We start from the raw sequence: 22,415 nt of genomic DNA, 5'->3' as shown, positions 1-22,415 counted from the left end.
TGTGTGTGTGTGTGTGCATTTCTATCCCTCTAGTAATCCATTCAAGTTTCATAGGAACCAAGAAAATTTTGGTGGCATGTAAATTAACATGTCCCTGTGTCACCAAATCTGAAAAACAACATTGATAAGGCTTAGAGAAGGCTCCAAAGATGGCTTTGGAGAATTGTAGTATAGAAAAACAGCCAGGAGTCCTAGTAAGCCACAAGCTAAATACGAGTGTATAGTATGGTGCTGTTGTTTAAAAAGCAAGTAGGATGTTTGGATATATAAATAGAAGTATGTCATGCAATCCTCCCACAAGAGTCTGCACCGGGGAGACCTGTACTAGGAAATAATGTCCAGTCCAAACTGGACTGGGGCCCTGACAGTGTTTTCAGTAAAATATGAAGAATTTGAAAAGGGTTCAAAAGAGAGCAACCAAAAAGATTAAAGGATTAGGAATTTATTCTATGAAGTAAAGCTAAAGAAGTTTAGATGATTTTCCTTAAGGGAAGGAAGTTTTCTTAAAGGGGGGATTAATTTGCCTTTAGGCACAGACAGAAATATTGTCCAGGAGATGGTAGCTAGCAGTAACTGCATTCCACTGACACTGAGCACAGCACGAGAGAGATGGCTAAGACCCTATTAAGACAGAGTTAAGTTGAACATTTGAATTTCCCAACTATAAGTTGTCTCCAGAAGACAAATTCCTTATTTTATTTGCCCCAAAATGTCTTTTCCTGTCTCCTTATTCATTGACTACACAGCCCAAAGAAAACAGACAGGAAGCCAAGACACAGTAACATGAGTGTAGCTGTCTCCACAGTCAAGCTTGTTCCAACGAGGTCCATTAGCTGAAATGTGCCCCGCCACCCACTTCCTGTCAGTACAAGCTTGAATCGTCTGGTACAGCACCAGGATTGAACCTGAAAGAATCCAGGACCCAGGCAAAGTCTAATTCAAACAGGTGAGAGTTTTTTCCTGACTTTTCTTATTCTTTTCTCTGACTTACATGTAGATCTCAGACCCAAAAAGAGTCTGGACAAATTTCTTGCCTATTTAGCCTCATTTTTGTATGTGACACCTCAGGCTCCAACAGGTTATCTGACTTGTTTGAGGTCAGGATTAATCCTTTTAGTCTGCCCTTTCTGGTGCAGTTCCATTCCATTATGCCTCTTGAATTTGGGCATCCTCTCTCCCACCAATTTCCTCTCATGTCCCTTCCAGAAGACTGAAACCATTTATGACAAAGAGTATGCAAGACAAGTTTTCATTGCCATAGCAAGGATTTTTTACAGGGTTAAATTCATCCTTGTTTTCATAAAATAACTTCCTTGTAACTGAGTTGACCAAGTGTCTTCAGAATCTTTAACCAAAATGTCTTTTTGGGCCCATTTGAAATGTTGGATCATTATAGCACTGTCATAGTATTATACATTATTTCTTGAGGGCAGAAATTATTAATCTTTGAATCTTCCTCAGCTCCTAGGATGGTATGTTATATATAGTAGATATACAATAAATGGTTCTTAAATGTTTATGTTCCTCCAAAATCAGTATTGTTGGTAAGGTTTGACACAGCTTAAGGACCGTAGCACATGAACAACGACAAACAATAAAAGTCTGTACATGCTCTTTAGGAATTACTAAGTACGTAAGGGGAATAATTTGAGGGACAATTCTTACTCCATTGTAAATCCCATGGAGGATCAGAACTCTAACGTTTATTATCTTTGTTATCTCCAATAGTGTCTGGAACAGTGTGGAAAGTACCTGGTGACAGCTTAATAAAGGCCAGAATGAAATAAGGACTGACTAGAGGCACAGGAAAAATGTTCATCTCTCAGCGTCTCTTTTCTGCCTCATGACTTTATATGAAAAATAAAGCCAAGAATCTATGAGAAACATAATAAACTTTGTCTTTGCTTTCTATAGCCATTTCATTGGCTTATCCTGGTAGTTCTTCTGTAAGTAGTGGATTCAACGCACTGGCCTGGAAACATATTTATGTTTTCTCTTAACCTAATGCTGCAGGGAACAGTACAAGAAAGACTGAAGGGCTGGGCGAGGCACAGTGGAAATTTTGAAAACAGGTGATATTTAAAAACCTAAAAGATCTTTTAGAATTATTTTTCCAGGCTTTGTTACCAAATCTTTCCGGACACTACTGAGCAGCTGCAAGAACATACATTTCTTTTTTTAGAGACCAGAAAAAAATAAAAATAAAAAACAAGCAGCCTGTCCCCTTCCTAACCCTGTGTAATTGTGTTACGAGGAGGAGCCAAAGCAGGATAGGTGCCTCATCTTTCATCCATGACAAAATAAAACCTCTAACACCAAACCACATTAGAGTAACACTTGAGTGATGAGCCAGGAGGATAAGATGTGCTTATGTCTTGGGCGGCCAACAAGCTTCCCTGGAGAACTGGAACCAAAGAGTACAAAAGGCTAATTTACTTGAGTCTAGAGACAGTGCACTTTGCAGTGCAGGGAAACATAGAGAACATGTTCAGACACTAAAAGAGAATAAATTTCAAACAGAAGTGAAAGAAGAATGGAAAAAATCTGTGCTATATATTTGAAGTTCTTAATATCCAAATTGTCTTTCATCTTGATATTGATATCTATCTCGAAAGAAAAATTTCCTAGCCCTTAAGAACAGATGAAAGTTATCATTCTGTCTCAAGCATTCTATCATCTTTTTTCAACCCTGATTTCCTCTTCCTCCCTCTTATTTCAGTAACTTTAGCAAAATTTTCCCTGAGCTCAAAAGTCAAATTTGTTCATCATAATTCTGGAGTATTGCTGAAATCCATTTAGTGTCATTTAGGGATCTGATCCCTAGGTCTCTGACTCCCACATCAGTGTTCTTACCACTGAGCTATCCTGCTACCTTCAAAATGTAGCTAATGGTTCATGAGGCTCCTGAAACTCTCAACATATGTTTCATGTGGTTCATGGTTCATTGGTTCATGACAGAACGACATGAGTCCGATTGAATGAAATCATATTCAATAGCACATTTAAAATAAGGGATAACTGGCTAGGGGGCAGGAGGTTGAGAGTTTTCAGAAAAAGATTTTTTCCTTCAAAAGTTGAATATGTTTGACTGAATGTGACTTTTGTTACTTGCCAGGCCCTAAAGAATAAAGCGTTATCAAAAGGTCACTGCAGTCACACATTCACAAGAATGAGAGCAGAGGGACACTGAGTATTTGGTCAATTATCAAAGTCTGCCCTGCCCAGCTCCTGCCTTTATTCCTAAAGCAACTCTGAGACCAAAGTTTTTTAAAATAGCCAGGCCAATCTTCTATAGGAGGGGGCAATACAAGTTCCTAGTCAGTCCTCTTCAAACTCTCAAGGTCTGGCACCTATTTTTTACATATTTATTATATAAATATATTAGCAATACAATAATGACAGCAGTAGTTGAACAAACTATCCAACCAATCCAACTCAATTTAATCCAACAAGCATGTATGAAGTGCTTACTATATGCGAGGCACTATACTCAATGCTAAAGATGCAAAAACAAAATTTACAGCAATTCTCATACTCAAGGAGGTTATATTTTCTTGAAAAACACAAATAAGTTGTACATAAGTAAGTACAAATTTATTGGAAGAGTAAGAGAGCTAACACTTAAGTCAGTGGTTCTTAATCTAGGATCTGTGAATTATATATTACCTTGGGATTATAAAAAAGTAGCGGCAAGAGTTCTTAATCTGGGATCTGTGAAATACACACATACATATACATACATTGACCCACATATGTACATATACATATATACTCATATGTGTGCCTATTGCCTTCTTGTGATAAAATTAACCTCAGGATCATAAAAAGGAGTAGCATTGGGTGGTACCATGTGTATGCACACACATAATACACACATGTATGCATACATATACCTATGTTAAATATATAATAGATATGACTGGATTTCAACATAATTGGATTCCTTTGTAATCCTCTGTATTTGGTTTTCTACATTTAAAAATATTACTCTGAGAAGGGTTCAGTAAGGTTCACCAGATTGCCAAAAGGGTCTATGACACAAAAAAAGTTAGGTTTTTTCTAGTCCAGGGTCCTCAGATTTGGAAGTTTCCTACAGACTTTTAGAAAAGTCACATGAATTGTAATCTGAAGGAAGCTAAGGAAGGGTTCTAAGGGCCAGGAGTAAGGAAGTAATGAATAAAGAAAAATTAGACTTTGACTAGCATAATAAACTGTTTGGGTCAATGAACAAGAATCTTAGCGATCTACCTCATGGCCTTGGTGAGTCTCTCACTACAAGTACAAAGAAGAAATATAGCAAGAAAATATTAGTCAGGGTCCCTCTAACTGTATTTACAAGAAACCGAAAGCAAGCCATCTTTAAGTACACTCAGTGGAATTCTCAGCTCACTCTGGTACAAGAGGATTCCACTCTGATGATTTTAAAGGCATTGTTATTCAAGAATTTTTTTTTTACACTGGTATTTTAGAACTGGTTTTAATATAGGCTAGTCACTGCTGCTACTCTTTTATGATCCAGAGGTAAATTTTTATCACAAGAAGCAATTCCATAAAAATCAAATATATGAACAAATATCTTAATTAGGAAAACAAGTCACTAACTGATCTTAGTGACATAAACAAGATAAAATTCAGTCAGTATTCATTAGTCCTGGACCATGTGTGAGACACCATGCAAGGCACAAAGGATAGATACAAAAGTGGAGAAAACTCTGAGCCTGCTCTCAAGGCGTTTATAATCTAATTGGGAAAAGAGGAGAGAAAGTCAGGGTAGAGGGGAAAAGGAAGAGAGAGAGACAAAGACACATGGGGTGGGGGAAGGGAGAGAGAAAGAAAGAGGGAAGGAAGAGATAGGTAAAGATTTAATCCAGGCAGTGCAGAGAAATCTGAGGAGAGGACAATCACTTTTCTTCAGCAAGATCAAGGAGCATCAATTCAAGGTTCTTACAAGACAAATTGGTGTTAGATGGTTCAGTAATGGCATCATTCTTCAAATCACTTGACATTTTCTGTTTTAAAGTTTCATTTTGCACCCATTAGACTATGCCAAGCTGGACATATAGATGTCTGTCCTATTAAGACCCTTTCACTAGTGTTCTCTGTAAGCCTTGTGCTTGGCAACCAGAAAGCACCTCCCTAAGCCAAGCCTTTAGCTTGTCCATAAAGGAGTTGGTATAACCTGAAGATATTAGCAAATTTCACTGCTACCAATGAAACCACAATTTATTGATGGGAGAACAGTTGGAGGTCAAACTGCAATGCAAACGCACATAGTTGTACATGAGTCTTGCTGCTGCTTTATTTTTTTTTCAATTTGATGGGCAATGTGAGTACAAAAGAGAAATAGGAACTTGTGTCAGAACTCTAATTTATAGTGTGAAAGTTATAGGTGAATAAATATACCACTCCATAGTGAAACTGAAAAAAGGAATGAGCTGGCATAGCAAACTGAAAAATTGCATTTTGTCTATTCTTTGTAAAATTCTCAGCAGTTAGCACAGAATCTGATACTTAGTAGGCACTTTATAAAGTGTTTTTGAATGAACAAGGCTAGATTTGGTAGTAGCTGTGAGACTGTGGGCAAGTCACTTATCCCATCTGAGTTTCAGTTTCCTCATCTGTAATATGGGTGTGGCTTGGTCTACATGGCCTTAAAAGTCCTTCCCAGGTCTAGGTTAATGTATGCATGTCTACATATGTATATATATATATACATCTATATGTATATGTATGCATATTAAAGACAGAGAAGGGGAATGACTGGTTTTAATCTATGCCAAACATATTCTTAAATTGAATCAGGTCATGAGTCTTAGTATATTCCTATTCTTGAAAGAATTCCTTTCTTGTTGATCTTAGAAAGGAAAGAATTTGACTGTCTAGAATATATACAGAATAACTGTTTGGAACAAGACATGCATAATTCAGATCCAAAAACATTAGAGGAGTATAAGCATTTGGGCTTCCACTCTAAAATTCTGACAGCTTACTGTACATTCCTAGAAATGTGCAATGTGCCATGACCTTTGAGAGAAAGAGAGAGAGAGTGAGAGAAAAGAGACAGAGAGACAGAGACAGAGACAGAGACAGAGAGAAAGAGAGAGAGAGAGGAAACTATTGCAGAGCGGAGAAGTGAAACTCTTCTTCTGCTTGAGCACTGTGCTGGGCAGTGAGGTGACTACATTCTAGTACTGTTAAAGCGAAGGTCTGGAAATTACAGACCTGTAAATCTAGCTTCCAAAAATGAGAAATACTTGGAGTGGGAAATGATCTTCAAGAAAAAGTTAGTTTTCAAACATCTTGAAGAGAAAAAGACAGCAAATGGTCTAAGCTGAATAACCATGCCATGGGTACTTCGTAATTATTGGGTTTTAATCCCTTTTATGATTTTATAGCCTCATAAGCAGCATGCCTTGACCATTAGCATATATTTTAGTAATCATTCTTCTTCCAGGCTGGTGGATTTTTTAGTTTTGCTTTTGTTCTGGTCCTATGAGTTCATCAATGTGGGGAAGCCTCTTTCCAACCATACAGATCATAAATGGGTATGCCACTTGGAGTCTTGAAGAGTTGCCTGGACATTGTTAAGTGATTTACCCAGGGTCACACAGCCAGGATGTTTCAAGGGAGGACATGAACCTAAGTCTTCTTGATTGTATGACCAGCCTTTTACAATTGAGGCAATCCATGAGAACCTACATTGTTCCTCATAACTATGACATGGTTATTAAAAATTTATGCTTACGTGTGACCTTTTTTTGGAGGCAGTTGGGGTTAAGTTACTTGCCCAGGGTCACACTACTAGTAAGTGCATGAGGCCACATTTGAACTCAGGACCTGACTGCAGGACCAGTGCTCTATCTACTTTGCTACCTCGCTGCCCCCATGTATGACTTCGGTTTACTGGCTGGCACAAACCAAACAATAAGTACTTATTAAGTGCATACATTGTATCTAGCACTATGCTATATGCTACTTGGTACAAAAGAAGTAAGCCTTGTCCTTTGCATATGAGACAAATAAGATGTAGACACATCATATGATAAAGAACAAGGCAAAAGGTTATGTATATAATGCTATTATATTATCTGGTACAAACAATTTTGCCCATGAACAGAAAAAAAATAAGAAGGGTGATGTCTGACCATTTAAAATTATTGGGGAACTTGTCCTAATATGATTTCATGATCATTTATAGTAAATCTATTGCTTCCAAAAAGACTTCTAATCATGTTTCTTAAATGCTGCGGCAGCCACATCAAGTAAAAACAAATGAAGAAAGAAAAAAGGAAAACCTAATCACAGCAAATATAGTGAAAGAGAAAATAAAAAATAGGAGTAAAACTTTATCTCTGGAAACTCTCATCTTTTTTTTTTTCAATCTTGAGCATATATCTACATAGATTAAACACAGACTGTAAGTTCTGGAGGGCAGGAACAAGGTTCAATTTATCTCTGTGAACCTCACACCTGGTACACTGTCTCACTGAACTAACTGACTAGCTAAACATGAGTTGCTGGGGGTTTTTTTAAACAGCATTACAACATTTGCAGTAAAATTCACATTATCTTAGCTCATGGGAGAACTTGGTATTTTCCCTACTTTGTCCGTTAAAAGATGAGAAATTTCCCCCCAAAAAATGTCATTAGAAAACAATTTCCCACCGTGAGATTGATGAGTCTGCAATGTTCACTGGGAAAGGCTGCTGACTCATAATTCTCCTTCAGAGTATACTGCTTAGTTTAGAACAAAATCTATTTGTGGAGTAGGTCAACAAAAATGGACTCAGAAACTCTCATCTTTTTTCTGAATCCTAAGACCTTTGATTCTTTGGAAACCAGTAGACACACTAAATGATTAGCTTACTTGATACCAAAAAGACAGACCTCTATTAGTCTCAAGAGTTCAGATAAGGGAGGAGATGAAAAAAGATTAGTTCCAGGTCCAGCTTGCTTTTTACTCTAGATATACAGGAATATAATTCAATCTCCAACTATGAGTAGTAGCAAGCTGCCTCTTCTTAAACAATATTCCAAAAGAAGTCCTATATTAATAAATGTATTGATTTCTAAATATTGAGAGAGGCAGACAGAGAATAGCAGAGACAGAGACTACAAATCTTCAATTCCCTCTTCACCCCTATTTAATGTCAAGCATGAGAGTCTCAAAGTTCATCAAGGAATGGGAGGGGAAATAATTTTCACCCAAGAGAGCAGGTTTGGAGACTTTCCAGTCTCTTGGGTAAATATGTAATTATGGGAAGAAAAATATAATCTTACCCAAGAGACATAATTACATAATTAGGCCAAGAACTCTGTAGAAAAAGTTTTTTAAAAAATAATAATAATCCATGTATCTGAGTACTACATTTATTCAATAGCTACTTCTAATAATTTCCTTGGAATTTTTTTTAATTACTGGGGTTTTTATCACAAAATATAATATTTTATACCAGTGACTGAAGAATTTGTTATCTCCAATTCACCAGCAGCTGTTCCATTACTATTACCTGTTACGTATATTATAATGAGAGACTACTAAAGACCGCACAGAGAACATAAAACTTTTTAAGGGTAAGTAACCAAAAAAACCAGCAACAAATAAATTAATAAATCTAAATGCAGGGATTGGGAAACTTTCATCTGCCTTTAACTAGAAACAAGTTCCATTAATTTTAGCCCTTGAATAGGAGAAGGAACAACAGGCCTATTCACATCTGGGGCTGACAACTTCCATGTCAGATTTTAGGCTGTGTCAAATCATAAACATCTAAGAAGAAAACTTCTGGAAAAAAGGACAGGGTTATTAAGCCATGCCAATATCAGTCACGCCTCAGGAATAACATTCTGATGATCAGATGCTTGGGTTATATGTACTTTTCCTGAATTAACTGACTCAAAAACTTGTTTTGTTTCACTCTAAAGAAAGAGGAAATACTTAAGGGAATTGAAAAGAACAGAAGAAAATAGTGGAAAGAGAAAAGCAGAGGTGTAATAAGCAAATTGTATGCTCAGGACAAAATGAATTAAATGTCATCTGCCCAGATTAATATACCTGGCACATGTTTTTGTTTCACCTTCACTCTCCTTACCCAGGACTGCACTTTTCCAACTGCAGAATGTTCTCTCTATCCTATACCTATCCTGGTACCACAGTGTGTGTCACTGTATTTTTCTGACAGTTGTTCCCAAATCCAACACATCTGCTCAAGGTTAAATTCCTGTCCAGGAAGACGGCTTTCCCCTCTCCACCATTAAAATGCTTTCAAGCTAAGAGGAACCTTTGCAATCTTTCAGACTAGGGACTCTCAAATTTTCTTGGTCCTAGGGCCTGGACCCCTCTATATTCTTTAAAATTATTGAAGATAGCCAAAACCTTTTGTTTATGTGGGTTATATCCATTAATATTTACCATTAGATGTCAATACTGATAAACTTTAAAAATATATATTAATGAAAAATAACAATAAAACATTACATGTTAACATAAATAACATATCTGTGAAAAAAATAACTATTTTCGAAAATGGTGAGAATGGAATTGCTTTACATATTTTTGCAAGTCTCTTTAATGTCTAGCTTAATAGAAGACAGCTGGATTCTCATATCTGCTTCTGCACTCAATCTCCTATGATACCTTGTTTTGGTTAAAGTACATGAAGAAAATCTATTCTCACGGAGATATGTAGTTGGAAAAAGGAAGAGAATTTTAATAAGCAAATAATCTCCTGGCATTATTATAAAAAGAGTCTTTTGGCCTCCTCAAGGACCCCCTGAAAGGTCTCAGGGACCCTTGGAGGTCCTCAGACCACACTTTGAGAACCACTGATCTAGTTCAACCAATGACTTTTATAGAGAGGGAAACTGAAACCCAGGGAGAGCAAGCTAACTTGTTCTAGATCTCAAAGCAAGTCAGTGGTAGAGCTAGCATGAAAACTGAGGTTTCCTGACTCCCAGTCCAATCTTCCTTCCATTATACAAAGTTGCATCAGAAGTAAATGAAATTGTCCCCCAATAAAAATTCAAGGAAAAATGGAAGTTTAGTTTACAACTCTTATTACAGTCAGTCAGTACATTAACTTTGATCATCTCCCAATTCACTCTCAAAACTATGGAATCTCATGGTTGGAAGGGACCTCAGAGTCATCTGGTAACTGAACAGGAAACTCCTCCACAACATTCTCAGCATAAGGTCATCCATCTTTTGTTGGGAGACCACTTTTGGGGGTGAGGGGGAATTTCTCTGCCTCTGGGACCAGCCTATACTATTTTTATCCTATTCTAATTCTAATTGTTAGCAAGTTTTTCTTTATGTTAAGCCTAAATTTGTTTCTACAATTTCCACCCACTGCTCCTAGTATTTGCCCTGTGGGGCCAACCAAAATAGGTCTAATCCTTCTTATATCTGACGGCCCTTCACATCTTTGGAGACAGTTCAGCTACCACAACTCTCTCCCACTTCAATCCCAATCTTATGTCCTTTGCTTTCTAGGTAACCATCCCTCCAGTTCATTCACCTGATCTTCATATAATGGGAATCTACCCTTAACCATCCTGGGTGCCCTCTTCTGGATGCTCTCCAATTTATCAATACTAATGAGGCAGCTAGGTTGGCGTCAAGAGGTCCTGAGTTCAAATCCTACCTCAGCTAGTTAATAGCTGTTTGACTCTGGGTAAATCTCTTAATCTCTGTTTGCCTCAGTTTTCTCAATTGTAAAATGGGGATAACAATAGTACTTGCTTCCTAGGGCTGATGTAAGGATCAAATAAAGTAATATTTGTAAAGCTCTCAGCATAGTGCCTGTTATTATAGTTACTACAGTGCATGCTATTAGGCATATAATAAATGTGTATTGCCTTCCTCCTTCCTCCTTTCTCCCTAAAATATTGCACTCAGAACTAATTGCAATATTTCAGATATGCTCTGACCTAGAATGAGGGACAGCAGGGCCATCATCTCCCTAGTCCTGAATTCCAGGCCTTTCTTAATTGCAGCCTAAGATCACATTAGTGTTCTTTGCTTCCAAGAAATTAACATACATGTATTGCAAATGGCTTAAAATGGTTCTTGTCATCTCTCCTCCCACCCATGGCCTCCTTTCAAATGTGCTCAAGTTCTATATCAAACTAAGAGAATTCTTTCTCTCTTCACTTTCTATTCCCCAAACACCTTGGTACAACGTCACTAAAACATGCATACAGAGTTCCTTGTACAATACTGATATAACATGCATAGAGTTCCTTGTAGGCTCATACACAGATATTAATGAGAAGCATAAAGAGAAGAAAAAAGCAAATGGTAACTTTTGTTCACCTTTATTTTTCGATAAGGAATATAAAGCATCACTGTGCATTTGCCAGTAATCCAACTAAACAGGGCTGGCACTAACTTCTCTTCAAAGATTCTAAAGACAACCAATATACAAATAAAGGCTGTCATGCAGATGCTGGATCTCGAGCTTAATTCCCTCAGCATGCTATCTATGGACTCTGCTCCTTTTTCCTCAGCATGGCTGCATATGCATGTGTAGGTGCTTTAAGTAAAGAGAAAATACTACAGGGAGGCACCTGAAACTTACAAAAAAAAAAATAACCTTTCCTGGCGCTTCCAGCAAGGGCATCATCTTTTCCATTTAGCTGTCACTCAAAACAATAGGAAGAAAAAAAAATAAAAGATAATGAATAAGGAAAGAGTCGGCTCTCAAAATTTCGTCTTATTGCAGTGAATGGCAGGAAAGATCATGAAGGAAGGGAGAAGAAAAGGAGAAAAAGTAGGGGTTGGAAGAGTGGTAGTGGGGGAGCCTTTTTTGCTTAAACTGGACCCAGTCCAGCTGGCAAGATGAGGTGGTTTTCTTAACGCTTGCGAAACCTGATTACTTTAAAGGAATGAAGAGCAGGAGATGTAAACACAACCATTAAAACAGATTTAAGGTACTTAGTTTTAATCTAGTCTAAGACCTCTCCAATTGTATGCTGCTTTGCAATTCTCTGCTTGCTAGACATCAATAAGGTGCATTTTGGTTTCTTTCTAACTGAGGAATATTATCGACTGAGGGCTGTGGTTACCATCTAAGTTTAGGCATGGAAGAAAAGCAGTTTTAGCAATAATGGATGGATGTCTGTTGTGTGCTGTATCTTTCAGAAGTGTTTCCTACATTAAAGGACTATTGTGTTTATATCTACACAACAGGTCTTAAAGAGATTGTTTAAACATGATTAAACAAGAGATGTTTCTGAACTTTCCCCCCCACCAAAAATTTTAGAGCTGAAAAATGTCGACAATAAAAAAAAAGGTGGGGAGGGGGAGAGTCATTTTGATCTAAGCCAGCAAAGGTAACATGATATAAACGCCAAAAGAAAACAGTTTTTACAAGGTAAATTCAAAGGATTATCTCATATATCAGCACCCTTTCCCCCTGCGTTTATCCACCTATCCACCCTTCCTTAATGCTGTTGCACAATTTACTACAGTCTTGATAGACAGATAATTGCTTTATCCACCCATGTGTAATAAATGGAGTCTATTGTGTTAATCCTGGTATTTTATCTTCTGTGAACTCAGAATAAGGAACTGAAAAGCCTACCCCCTTCATTCCACAACTACTGGAGTTTACTCGCTTTCAGCTCTGCTAAAGTGTTCTTACATTCCACTCTGTCTCTTAAGGTGCCAAGTATTTTGAGTAGTATCAAGTTATTGTTATATAAAAGGGCACCTAAAAATAATGTTAAGTGGAGCTGGAAGACAGCATGTCCCACCCTTTTTTCAAATCACAGGCAGGGTGGAAAAGAGGATTTTATGCTCAAGCAAAATACAACAGAGCAGACAGAGCATCCAAACTGGACTTCTCCCCAAACTGAATAGAAGTCATCATTACTCCCAAGAGGTATGAAACACCACAGAGTTACGAGCCCAGGGCCACTTTCTTAAATGAAAAACCTGCAAATGATTTCCCTCCCCTCCCTTCCCCTCTCTCCAAATGTCAAAAGCAGGTGTAGCCTTTAAAAGTTTTATAGATTCCTAGCTACAAGCTTCATCCTGAAGCATCTAATCAGTAATGACAATTTGACAGATGCTTCTTTTTCTTCCTTCTGAAAAGTATAATGAATTAGTGATTTCCCCAGATATGTAACATACTGAGTCCAGTGGAAGGGACAAAAAGGCAGTCAGATACCGTTAACATTTATTTATTGGCTTTCTCCCAATTCAGGACCTCCAAAGGGGGTTTTTGAGAATCCTTCCCCAATGACAGACCCAAGATGCTAATCAGTCCTATGTGTGTATCAAAGAGCACTTCTAATCCATAGGGAGGGGGAGGGAAACAGGAAGAGGTAGCCCCATTGTAGGGCAGCAAGGTGAAGTAGAAAGAGCTAGATTTGAAGAGGACCCAGGTTTGAGGATTCAGTTCTGAAGAACTCTGCTGTTTGGTACCTGTTCGAATTTGAACCAGTCACCCAACCGCTCTAAGTCTTGGTTTTCTCATTTTGAAATAAGGAAGTTGGACTAAACGACCTCTAAGTTCCCTTCGAACTTTAACTCCAGGATACCACTATCCTTTGAATGAAGTTCTATAGTCTTCTGGCTTAAACAGGTGCTACAGTGTCTCAGCATGCAGGATTCAATGAGGTATGCTAGCAAAGAGATGCTGCAGTGCAACAAATGTCACAGCTACTAGAAGGATGTCATCTTCCTGAGTGGCCCTTCTTACTGTTTGAAGAACTATGAAGAATCCCCATTTTCCAGAACTGTGATGATTTTTAAAAAACCATAAAAATCAAAAGTCAGCTTTTGGAAATTTTGAAATTTTTACCTAAAGGGTTGAGAAGTATGGGGAAAGGAGGGATCATTTAAATATGCAATACTGGGTAACACAGGAAACCAAGTTAAACTTCAAGTGAACAATGGGCATCCCTGAACTTGAACTGATTACCAATCCCATTTAAGGGGACCTCAAAACAGCAGAGAAGATATGGTACAGTGAAAATAGCCTTGGATTCTGTGCAACCTTACATCCTTAGTCCTGTGCAAGTCAGTTTATTTCACTGGGGCTCGGTTTCCTCATCTGTATAAAATGAGAGGGTTGGATAAGCTGATCTCCAAGGTTTCTTCCATCTCTAAATCCTATGTGATCCCATGAAGGAAAATCCAATGTCTAACCTTGTTGAGACATGAATTACTTTGGCTAAGTTTTAGCCCTGAGGTCAAAACATCCAGTGCATTTAGCAGATGTGTGATTTTTGACAAGTCTGTCCATGGGCATTAACTGTTTATCAGTGTAAGCTGCCTGTTCTCATCTCCTTTACTGGCTTCCCCCTTGATAAGATGGTAGAGAAGGACTCTTTATCCTCCCCAGATCTTTCCAGAGCGATCTTCCCTTTACAATTCAAGCATGGCCACTATCCTATATAAACAGGTATATTATAACGCATGACTCATGTTATGTTATATTCCATTAGACTGTGAGCAGCTTGGGGGAGGAAACTGTCTTCTTCCTCTTTTTGCATCCCCAGTACTTAACACAGTGCTTGGCACATAGTAGGCACTTAACAACTGTTTATTGACTGACTGGCTAACTAACTGGTATCTTGCAGAACTCTAAATTGTCAGGAGACCTCTGTTCTTATAATGCCTCTGCTACTAACTAGTTCTGTGACCTTAGAGAATTCATTTTATTTCCTTGGCTTCAGTCTCCTCATCTGTAAAACTAGGGAATTTAACAAGCTATGGGAGAAGTTATTGTAATGGAAAAAAATAGAGGAAAAATAAAATACAATATACTGTCATGATACAAGGGCACAACTTTATATTCTTAGCTTTGATACAAAATAATCTAATTCTGTTGCTAAAACAGGAGACCTAGGTTCCAGCTCTGCCCTAACTAGTTATGTGACCATGAGCAAGGCTTCTGATTTCTGAACCTCAGTTTCATCTGTAAAATGGGGAAAACAATATTTGTACTATCAACCTCGCCAGAGTACTGTGAGGAAGAAAGCATTTGGTAAATCTGAAGAAGGGGTAAGTTCAGGATTGGCTCCAAAGTAGGTCGGTTACTTTACATGGTATGACTTTAGGAGTGGGCAGTCCTCCCTGGCTTTGAATCAAATACTGCTCCTACTTTTTCTCTGACACAAAACATACTTTTCTTTACCAAGTAAAGAGTCTTTGGCAAAAAGACAACATGTCACTTTGAGAAAGATACTGGATATGAAGCTAGAAGACCTGGATTTGAATTCTTACTCTACAACTTACTGAGGATGTATCACTTACACTTGGGTCACTTAACCTGTGAGGCCTCAGTTTCCTCTTCTTTAGTTAAGTCAGCAAGCATTTATTAAGTGGTACTATTTACCAGATATTGCACTATAAAATAAAGGAGTTTAAAAATTCAATTTCTAATGACCCTCCCAGTCTAGCTTTGTAAGAGAAAGATAATGGATCTGGAGTCAAGAAACCCACATTCAGTTCCTAGCTCATTGCATGACTCTGGGTGAGTCATTTTCCCTATCTGAGCCTCAGTTTCCTCCTCTACAAAATGAGGTTGTTTTAGCTGACTTGCAAGATTCCATTCAACTCCAAATCTGTGATCTTAATGAACTAAATAAGGAAATGTCATTGCTCCCAACCTATATGTTCAACTTGAAAGGCAACTAGAAGCAGCATCAAACAGGGGGAGAGCATCAGAGATGAAGGAGAAGCAGCAGAAGGGTGTGTATGACAATAAAGAGCCTGAAGTGAACCATCTATCATCATTCACTCCAGCAGACTTTCTGTACAAAGACTCCTCTGGGGGCTCTCTGAATCCACATGGTCACAACATGTGTTTAGATGCCCCCTGTCCTCCCCTGCAAGCTCAAACACAAAAGGACCACAAAGTTCAATGAAATCAATCTTTCTTCTCCTCTACTTTTTCCTGGCCCTTTTGATGGCTTCTCTCAGCATGGCTTACCAGGAGGCAACCAAACTTGAACAATATACATGGGAGGAAGGAAAAAAAAGAAAATATGTCTAGAGAGAAATAAGCTGGGAATGAGTGGGAGGATGAGGACGAAAGGTTAGCAATGATTCAGTGCAAGCAGCATGAGTGAAATCATTTACAAGGCTGCAAGATGAACTGCTAATCATAAGGGATTATAGATTTAGAGTTTGGAGAGACCATGGAGATCACCTAATATAGCCTGATCATTTAACAGATGAGGAAACTGAAGCCCAGATAGGGAAAATGATTTGTCTAAAGTTCTGTGGATAGTAAAGGGACAGGAGGAGAACCCAGATCATGACCCCCAAATCCCATATTCTGTCCTCTACCTCTTTAGAGGGAAGGGTCCAACAGTCTGTATGGGTATTTTCTTCTTTCAAGTATCATCAATATGAATGGACAGTGTGACCTATGATATGGTGGCCAAAAAAAAAGTTAATGCAATATTAGGTTGCAGAGACTTAATTTTCCAAATGAGGGACATGACAGTCCTACTCAGATCACATATGGAGTACTGTGTTCATTCTGGATATCATATTATAGCAAGGACATTGACAAGCTAGAAACCACTGAAGGTTAAACAACTAGGATGGTGTGGAGGTTAGACATCAAGTTATTGGAGAATTTACTGGGTAAACTGGATATGAGAAGCCTTAGAGCAGAAGACTTGAGGGATATGATACAGTCTTCAAAAGTTTGATGGAATGTCACATGAAAGACTTAATCTGTTTGGACCTACAAGGAAGAACTGGGAGAGACAGGTAGAAGTGGCTGAGAAGCAGATCAAGGGTCAGTAAAAGGAAGAGCTGGTCCAAAATGCAATGGGCTGACCCAGGAGCCAGTGGGTTCATCTCTAGGGTGGCTTCAAGTAGAAGCTGAAATGATAACTCACTAGGGATAGAGGGGAAAGGATTCTTGTTTAGTTACAGTCTATATCCAATTGCCTTGGGTCCATTTCAACTCTGATATGTTATGATTCTTTAACACCTTTTCCCCTGTATTAAAGCTGAACTCCAGATCATCTGAAATCTTGTGTGGTTTGACATACCAAAGAGGAGATACCTTTCTTTTTAAAGTAACTGAAGCCTAGGACCAGGTCTAAAACTTTAGTAGCATCATCTGCTGGCTGGTTTACAGTTTGAAATTCTCAATTCAGAATGATGATCTGGCAATATTTATTAAGGAATAATTGAATACTCCAACTACGTAAATGAGATCTGTTGACAGGGTGGTCTCTCATCATCAGAAAATACTGGGCAATATCCAACACTTGCCTTCACCAAATATTTGCCCAGGGATTGATCTCCAGAAATTCTTGTTACTAGTGCTGCAATATCCCCATATGAGTTAGAATGATCACCTTATATTTTTGCAGCAATATGAAAAAATGAATTGTGAGTATGCTTATAAAAGTGAGGATATTCAGCTTGGAGCAGAGAAAACTTAGGGGGGGACGTGACAGCTGTCTTCAAAAACTTGAAGTGCTATCATGTGAAAGAGATATTAGCTCTATGACCCAATACAAGCCACTTAAACTACAATTGCCTCAGTTTTCTCATTTGTAAAATAAGGATAATATCAGGACCTACCTCCCAGGATTGTTGTAAGGATCAAATGAAATAATAGTTGTAAAGCACTTAGTGCCGTGCCTAGTGTATAGGAAGCACTACATAAATGTTAGCTATTATTATTCTAATAAATCTGTTCAGACCTGGAGAGAACTAGGAGTAGCAGGTAGTTGCTCCCAATAGGAAGAATAAGAGTCCATAAAAGGAAAAATTTCCTAATAGCTGGAGCTGCTCCAAAATGCAATGGACTGCTTTAAGAGCTGGTGGAATGACTACTCACTCTGGGAGTATCATAAAGGGAGCATCATATCCTGCTGTGTTTGTGGCAGAGGTGAAGGTGACTTCCCAAGATGCAAACAGAAAGGAAGACCAAGTTAAGTCAAGAAACATTTACTAAATACCTATTATGTGCCAAAAGCTGTGCTCAGCACTGGGGATATAAAAAAAAGCGAAGAGAAAACAAAAGCGTCTCTACTCTCAAGGATCTCAGAGTCTAATGGGGGAGACAACATGCAAACAACTGTATATAAATTAACTCACACACACACACACACACACACACACACACACAACACACACAGGATAAAGTACACTTGGGAGGTACAGTGGATAGAGCTTTGGTTTGGAATCGGGAAGACTCTTCATGATTTCAAATCCAACTTCAGATACCTACTAGTTGTGTGACCCTGGGCAAGTCATTTAACCCTATTTGCCTCAGTTCCTCATCTGTAATATCAGCTGGAGAAGAAAATGGCAAACCACTCCAAGTATGTTCACTAACAGCTGAACCTGACTGAAACAACCGAACAACAATATACAGGATAAATTGGGAATGGTCTCAGGAGTTGGCACTTAAATTAAGGAGTGCTGGAAAGGCTTCTTGCAGAAAGTGGGACAGTGGCTGGGATTTGAAGGAAGCCCAGAAAGCCAGAAGACAGTTATGAGGAGGGAGAAAGTTCCAGGCACGGAGGACAGCCAGTGAAAAAGCAGTCAGGCGATGGTATGTCCTACACTAGAAAAAGAAAGGAGGCCAGCATTACTGGATCAAAGACTATATGGATAAGAGCAAAGTATAAGAAGACTCAAAAGGTAGGAAGGGGTCAGGTTATGAAGGGCTTTAAAAGTGAAACAGAAGATTTTATATTTGATCTTAGAGGTCGCCAGAGTTTATTGAATACAAAAAAACCCCAAAATTTCTGGTTTCCAAATATAGACTGAATTTACATTCACAAGAAAAAGTTAAATTGAAATAGAATGATACCTAAGAATGAACAGTGGCAAGATGTAGGAACCCATCAGATCAGATGAGATTAAATTCATCCACAAAATGAAATTTGCAAACATTCAACAAAGGGAAGTCTTAGCTTAAATTCCATTCTATCAAACTTATATTATAGTAGGTGTTTGATAAACATTTATTTGGAAACACTATTTCATCCTATAATACTTCTATACCCAACGCCCATCTACAGGGCTCCAACACTAAACTCCAATCTACACAACAATTCACATTTATGTCTTTAAGGTTTGCAAAGTTCTTTATAATACGTTATCTCATTTGATCTTCACAACAACCTTTTGAAACAGGTTCTATTATTAATCTCATTTAAATCTGAGGAAACTGAGGCACAATGAGATCAAGTGACTTGCCTTGGGTCAGTAATTACCAGAATCAGTAATTGTCTGAAGCAGGATTCAGGTCAAGTACAGAGTTCTATCCACTATGCTAGCTGCCTCACTATGCTGCTCTCATTTGGAAATGTTTTCTATAATGTTTTCATACTCAGTTCTCTGCTACAGCCCTTTTAATTTGAACTCGTTTAGTACGCTAAATTCCCTTCACAAATGGAAGGGAAATAGGGTTCCCTTTAAAGTTCTTTCTTTGCAGAACATATGAAAGCAAACAATCCATACATCCAAACTCACAGCACTTTCAGCAACAGTCATAGCATATTCATGTACAACTGAAGACCTTAGGGAACCTCACTATGGGTTGTAGTAGAACAGAAATATGCCATGTTTATATAAGAAACTCCAAAGTTGTGAACTGAGAAAAGAGGGAAGAATGACTGATTCCCCCTTCTACCCTTTAAGTTTCTCCATCCTACATTCAGTGCACATGGCTACAACATCCATGTGAAAGCTGGGAGGAAACTCAGTCCCTCAGGAGAGGCACAGTCAGGGCACAGACTCTTAAGGGAGGAGACCCATTTGGAACATGATGGAGTACTCATGTTGGCTCACCTGTGCTCCCCAGGAGGAAGCAGAACAGCCAAACTCCTTAGCCAGGCTGCTGCTGGCAGCCAAGGAACAATTCGATCTCCTCTGGTGTACACCTGGACAAAAAGGGCAATTCAGGAGAGGAACTGAGAAAGATTTTCTCTTGCACCAACATTCAGAAGGATTTCTTGTTATCTTTCTCTTGGATGTAAAAAGGGAGAGAAAGGTTTAGTATTTATTAAGCACCCACTGTGTATCTGGCATGGAAATAGATGTTTTAGCCTAATGGCATTAGTGCCAGTCAGATTGGGCACTAGAAATTCTGATGGGATTCCAGATTTAAAAATAGAGGTGAATACATATCAATGGTCCATTTGTTTTCTTTCCATGGCAGAGACTAAACAGGAACCCTATCCTCAAAACTAAGATCAACTCTGCAGCGATAAAGACAAACATCATTTGGTACATGAGGATAAACGTGTAACGTTGACACTACTAAACTAAAACACATAGCAAAAATCAAGACCAAAAATCAGTCTTAATTTCTTACAGAAAAAGCTTCATTATGAACTAATTCTTAATCTTGTTTCCTTTTTAAACTACCAACATATTTCTGATCTAATATATATGTATAAATATATTACATATGTACATATGAAATTAAGCATGATATAATCTATAGAGAGCTGGGCTTAGGAGTTCAGAGGCCTGTTACTAGCTGTATGACATTGGGCAAATCACTTAAACTCTTTTAGGTAACTCCCTAGGACTTCTCTACCAAATCATAGCTGGGTCAGTTGCAACCTATGTAAGTAGAAAGAATTCCCATACTGGGAATTTCCCATCTTGTTGAAAAGTCAAAAATCCTTTGGGTACTTAAATCATAAATCCTTAGAGTTCAAAGAGATCTTAGACATCATGGAGTCAAGAGACCTGGACTCAACTGACAACTTTCACACCTACTAGCTATGTGATATTGAGGCAAGTTTCTGAGTCTCACTTTTCTCTTCTGGAAATTGGGACCACACTGCTTAAAAGCTCCTCTTTGGAAGAAAGGTAAACCAATATATGCACTCCAGGCTGACCTATCACCAGATATGCATCCTCTCCAGCTTCCTCCCTAACGGGCCCTTCTTTGCTCATATTTCTTTTAAGAATCTTGTACCTAGGTTTCACATGGATGCTATGGGGATAGGGAATTACCTGGGACAATTACTAAAGTCCTTTCTTCTAGCTTTAAATCCTATGATCTACTCCACGCAACCCTGGTCCACTTTACAGGTGAGTAAATTGATGTCACCAAGAGAGAAAGAAGTACCTTACCACAATGCTAATTAATGGCAGATCTAGAACTAAGAAACTAGGTGTCCAGGCTTATTTACTGAAAAGACATAGGTTGGTTCATCCCCAAAAGATCCCACTGTCATACAAATTCCTAAGGATCAGAAATCACTTCACCCTTCCCTCTAAAGAAAATGCAGTATGTGCCTAATGAGTTAAGTGGCTCAGAAGACAACCTTACAGACAATTAGGCCAGGCAGTGAAGGGGGAGAAAACACATGGCAGAACCAACTAAATCTGCATAAGGAGTTGACAGACAGGATGTAGTTACCCTGACCTTAAAATGTGTTTGTAGTTTTGACAAATTACATGTTTCTTATTGGTTTGAAGGAATACTTTTTTTCTTTTGAGAAAAAAAAAAAAGATACCTCCACCCACCTAGAAAGGCAGAAAAGTCACTGTACCTCAGATGGGTGTGTCATCGCTCAGTTCTTCTTCCCACCCACATAAAGGAGCTGGGTGACATTTATGCAAAGGACAGAAGAACGTCAGACTTTCACACTACTCCCAGAAAGGAAAACTTCATATTCATTTTTGCCCATATGTGACTCCTTTCAAGAATTCTTGACTCAAGATTTCAGAGGGAAGTGGCCCTGTAATAACATCTCTTCTGAGAATAGTGCCATATGGTTTTAACAGAGGTTTATTTCCTGAACCAAGAGAGGACTGCTGATTCTCAATCCAATGAAAATAATTATGCAGACAATTTCACTCTATTACTTTCAGTGGAATCCATTCTGTGTGGTCTGCACATGCCTGCTGACACCTTCAAAGAGACAATAAGCCATTTTCAAGCACCATACCCTTAATGGGTGGTATATCAGGTGAACTTCCTCCAAGATTAGCACCTGTCACATTGTATAAGGCATTTCATTGGTTACCATATGCTAATTTTCCTGAAGGGGTCACTCAAAAAAGACAAAGAGGCCCAGCAGATTTCCAGATAGGTATCACCCAAGTATCAGTCACACATCACAGCAAACTTAAAACAAAAAACGTACCAACTACTAAAAAGTCATCATCTTCCCAAACCCTGCAACAGTGTTGGCAGATGAGATCCTTAGGTTTCACATCCTGGTTTCAGAATTTGAGCATAATCCACCCACAGAAAGTGGGGGGCAGTGTGGGTTGTGGATTTAAAACCATTCCCTTGTGTGAAATCTAGGCAACGTTCAATGGTTAACCTTGAAATAATAGAGAGAATAGGAAAATAAAGCCCTTTTCAGTTCAGGAGCTCAGCAATTGTAGTTCAGCTACAATAATAAAGTTTTAAACCAAGGAATACAGAGATTAAAAAACATTTTCGAGGGAA

General features: G+C 38.4%; 1 protein-coding gene and 1 long non-coding RNA gene across 4 annotated transcripts in view; one reads left to right on the top strand and one right to left on the bottom strand.

Moving 5' to 3' along the window:
• The window catches only part of LOC140526260 (uncharacterized), a 29,443-nt gene extending 27,541 nt beyond the window's left edge, over positions 1-1,902 (top strand). For both annotated transcript variants that reach the window (XR_011974299.1, XR_011974298.1), the window contains 2 exons: positions 747-946; positions 1,729-1,902. This is a non-coding gene — a long non-coding RNA (uncharacterized lncRNA). The remainder of the gene's footprint in view (positions 1-746; positions 947-1,728) is intronic.
• RUNX2 (RUNX family transcription factor 2) overlaps positions 1-22,415 on the bottom strand; it is a 172,755-nt gene that overhangs the window by 79,867 nt on the left and 70,473 nt on the right. The gene's annotated exons all lie outside the window — the stretch shown is intronic.

The sequence above is a fragment of the Notamacropus eugenii genome, chromosome 2 (genome assembly GCF_028372415.1).
Source record: "Notamacropus eugenii isolate mMacEug1 chromosome 2, mMacEug1.pri_v2, whole genome shotgun sequence".
Lineage (NCBI taxonomy): Eukaryota > Metazoa > Chordata > Mammalia > Diprotodontia > Macropodidae > Notamacropus > Notamacropus eugenii.
The sequence above is the reverse complement of the archived record's forward strand: the minus strand, read 5'-3'. Positions and strand labels throughout refer to the sequence as shown.